This window comes from Pongo abelii, chromosome X, assembly GCF_028885655.2.
Source record: "Pongo abelii isolate AG06213 chromosome X, NHGRI_mPonAbe1-v2.0_pri, whole genome shotgun sequence".
In the NCBI taxonomy this organism is placed as follows: domain Eukaryota; kingdom Metazoa; phylum Chordata; class Mammalia; order Primates; family Hominidae; genus Pongo; species Pongo abelii.
The window spans coordinates 63806213-63810816 of NC_072008.2; positions in this window are offsets into that span (position 1 = coordinate 63806213).

A 4604-nucleotide genomic window follows, 5' to 3' on the forward strand; every position below is an offset into this window, starting at 1 on the left:
CTTCTGTCCAGTTTTTATGGGAAGATATTCCCGTTTCTAACAAAGGCCTGAAAGAGCTCCAAATATCCATTTGCAGATGCTGCAAAAAGACTCTTTCCAAACTGCTCCATGAATAGGAAGGTTCAACTCTGTGAGTTGAATGCACACATCATAAAGAAGTTTCAAAGAATGCTTCTGTCTACGTTTAATGTGAAGATATTTCCTTTCCACCATAGGCCTCAAAGCGCTCCAAATGAACACTTGCAGATTCTACAAAAAGAGTGTTTCAAAACTGCTCTTTGAAAAGAAGTGTTCAACTCTGTAAGTTGGATTCGTACTACACAAAGCAGTTTCACAGAACGCTTCTCTTTAGTTTTTATGGGAAGATATTCCCGTTTCCAACGAAGGCCTGAAAGGTCTCCAAATATCCACTTGCAGATTCTGCAAAAACAGAGTTTCAAAACTGCTCTATCAAAAGGAAGGCTTATCTCCCGAGTTGAATGCACACATCATAAAGAGGTTTCTGAGAATGCTTCTGCCTGGTTTATGAGTGAAGATATTTCCTTTTCCACCATAGGCCTCAGAGCGCTCCAAATGAACACTTGCAGATTCTACAAAAAGAGTGTTTCAAAACTGCTCTTTCAAAAGAAGTGTTCAACTCTGTGAGTTGGATTCATACTACACAAAGCAGTTTCACAGAACGCTTCTGTTTAGTTTTTATGGGAAGATATTCCCGTTTCCAACGAAGGCCTGAAAGGGCTCCAAATATCCACTTACAGATTCTGCAAAAACAGAGTTTCGAAACTGCTCTATCAAAAGGAAGGCTTATCTCTCTGAGTTGAATGCACACATCATAAAGAGGTTTCTGAGAATGCTTCTGCTTGGTTTATATGTGAAGATATTTCCTTTTCCACCATAGGCCTCAAAGCGCTCCAAATGAACACTTGCAGATTCTACAAAAAGAGTGTTTCATAACTGCTCTAGCAAAGCAAAGGTTCACCTCTGTGAGTTACACACACACATCACAAAGCAGTTTGTGAGAATGCTTCTGTCCAGTTTTTATGGGAAGATATTCCCGTTTCTAACAAATGCCTGAAAGAGCTCCAAATATCCACTTGCTGATGCTGCAAAAAGACTCTTTCCAAACTGCTCCATGAAAAGGAAGGTTCAACTCTGTGAGTTGAATGCACATATCATAAAGAAGTTTCAAAGAATGCTTCTGTCTAGGTTTTATGTGAAGATATTTCCTTTTCCACCATAGGCCTCAAAGCGCTCCAAATGAACACTTGCAGATTCTACAAAAAGAGTGTTTCAAAACTGCTCTTTCAAAAGAAGTGTTCAACTCTGTGAGTTGGATTCATACTACACAAAGCAGTTTCAGAGAACGCTTCTGTTTAGTTTTTATGGGAAGATATTCCCGTTTCCAACGAAGGCCTGAAAGGTCTCCAAATATCCACTTGCAGATTCTGCAAAAACAGAGTTTCGAAACTGCTCTATCAAAAGAAAGGCTTATCACTCCGAGTTGAATGCACACATCTTAAAGAGGTTTCTGAGAATGCTTCTGCCTGGTTTATGAGTGAAGATATTTCCTTTTCCACCATAGGCCTCAAAGCACTCCAAATGAACACTTGCAGATTCTACAAAAAGAGTGTTTGAAAACTGCTCTTTCAAAAGAAGTGTTCAACTCTGTGAGTTGGATTCATACTACACAAAGCAGTTTCACAGAACGCTTCTGTTTAGTTTTTATGGGAAGATATTCCCGTTTCCAACTAAGGCCTGAAAGGGCTCCAAATATCCACTTACAGATTCTGCAAAAACAGAGTTTCGAAACTGCTATATCTATAGGAAGGCTTATCTCTCTGAGTTGAATGCACACATCATAAAGAGGTTTCTGAGAATGCTTCTGCCTGGTTTATATGTGAAGATATTTCCTTTTCCACCATAGGCCTCAAAACGCTCCAAATGAACACTTGCAGATTCTACAAAAAGAGTGTTTCATAACTGCTCTAGCAAAGGAAAGGTTCAACTCTGTGAGTTACACACACACATCACAAAGCAGTTTGTGAGAATGCTTCTGTCCAGTTTTTATGGGAAGATATTCCCGTTTCTAACAAAGGCCTAAAAGAGCTCCAAATATCCACTTGCAGATGCTGCAAAAAGACTCTTTCCAAACTGCTCCATGAATAGGAAGGTTCAACTCTGTGAGTTGAATGCACACATCATAAAGAAGTTTCAAAGAATGCTTCTGTCTAGGTTTTATGTGAAGATATTTCCTTTCCACCATAGGCCTCAAAGCGCTCCAAATGAACACTTGCAGATTCTACAAAAAGAGTGTTTCAAAACTGCTCTTTCAAAAGAAGTGTTCAACTCTGTGAGTTGGATTCATACTACACAAAGCAGTTTCACAGAACGCTTCTGTTTAGTTTTTATGGGAAGATATTCCCGTTTCCAACGAAGGCCTGAAAGGGCTCCAAATATCCACTTACAGATTCTGCAAAAACAGAGTTTCGAAACTGCTCTATCAAAAGGAAGGCTTATCTCTCCGAGTTGAATGCACACATCATAAAGAGGTTTCTGAGAATGCTTCTGCCTGGTTTATGAGTGAAGATATTTCCTTTTCCACCATAGGCCTCGAAGCGCTCCAAATGAACACTTGCAGATTCTACAAAAAGAGTGTTTCAAAAGTGCTCTTTCAAAAGAAGTGTTCAACTCTGTGAGTTGGATTCATACTACACAAAGCAGTTTCACAGAACGCTTCTGTTTAGTTTTTATGGGAAGATATTCCCGTTTCCAACGAAGGCCTGAAAGGGCTCCAAATATCCACTTACAGATTCTGCAAAAACAGAGTTTCGAAACTGCTCTATCAAAAGGAAGGCTTATCTCCCTGAGTTGAATGCACACATCATAAAGAGGTTTCTGAGAATGCTTCTGCCTGGTTTATATGTGAAGATATTTCCTTTTCCACCATAGGCCTCAAAGCGCTCCAAATGAACACTTGCAGATTCTACAAAAAGAGTGTTTCATAACTGCTCTAGCAAAGGAAAGGTTCAACTCTGTGAGTTACACACACACATCACAAAGCAGTTTGTGAGAATGCTTCTGTCCAGTTTTATGGGACGATATCCCCGTTTCTAACAAAGGCCTGAAAGAGCTCCAAATATCCACTTGAAGATGCTGCAAAAAGACTCTTTCCAAACTGCTCCATGAAAAGGAAGGTTCAACTCTGTGAGTTGAATGCACACATCATAAAGAAGTTTCAAAGAATGCTTCTGTCTAGGTTTTATGTGAAGATATTTCCTTTTCCACCATAGGCCTCAAAGCGCTCCAAATGAACACTTGCAGATTCTACAAAAAGAGTGTTTCAAAACTGCTCTTTCAAAAGAAGTGTTCAACTCTGTAAGTTGGATTCGTACGGCACAAAGCAGTTTCACAGAACGCTTCTGTTAAGTTTTTATGGGAAGATATTCCCGTTTCCAACGAAGGCCTGAAAGGTCTCCAAATATCCACTTGCAGATTCTGCAAAAACAGAGTTTCAAAACTGCTCTATCAAAAGGAAGGCTTATCTCTCCGAGTTGAATGCACACATCATAAAGAGGTTTCTGAGAATGCTTCTGCCTGGTTTATGAGTGAAGATATTTCCTTTTCCACCATAGGCCTCAAAGCGCTCCAAATGAACACTTGCAGATTCTACAAAAAGAGTGTTTCAAAACTGCTCTTTCAAAAGAAGTGTTCAACTCTGTGAGTTGGATTCATACTACACAAAGCAGTTTCAGAGAACGCTTCTGTTTAGTTTTTATGGGAAGATATTCCCCTTTCCAACGAAGGCCTGAAATGGCTCCAAATATCCACTTACAGATTCTGCAAAAACAGAGTTTCGAAACTGCTCTATCAAAAGGAAGGCTTATCTCTCTGAGTTGAATGCACACATCATAAAGAGGTTTCTGAGAATGCTTCTGCCTGGTTTATATGTGAAGATATTTCCTTTTCCACCATAGGCCTCAAAGCGCTCCAAATGAACACTTGCAGATTCTACAAAAAGAGTGTTTCATAACTGCTCTAGCAAAGGAAAGGTTCAACTCTGTGGGTTACACACACACATCACAAAGCAGTTTGTGAGAATGCTTCTGTCCAGTTTTTATGGGAAGATATTCCCGTTTCTAACAAAGGCCTGAAAGAGCTCCAAATATCCACTTGCAGATGCTGCAAAAAGACTCTTTCCAAACTGCTCCATGAATAGGAAGGTTCAACTCTGTGAGTTGAATGCACACATCATAAAGAAGTTTCAAAGAATGCTTCTGTCTAGGTTTTATGTGAAGATATTTCCTTTCCACCATAGGCCTCAAAGCGCTCCAAATGAACACTTGCAGATTCTACAAAAAGAGTGTTTCAAAACTGCTCTTTCAAAAGAAGTGTTCAACTATGTAAGTTGGATTCGTACTACACAAAGCAGTTTCACAGAACGCTTCTGTTTAGTTTTTATGGGAAGATATTCCCGTTTCCAAGGAAGGCCTGAAAGGTCTCCAAATATCCACTTGCAGATTCTGCAAAAACAGAGTTTCAAAACTGCTCTATCAAAAGGAAGGCTTATCTCTCCGAGTTGAATGCACACATCATAAAGAGGTTTC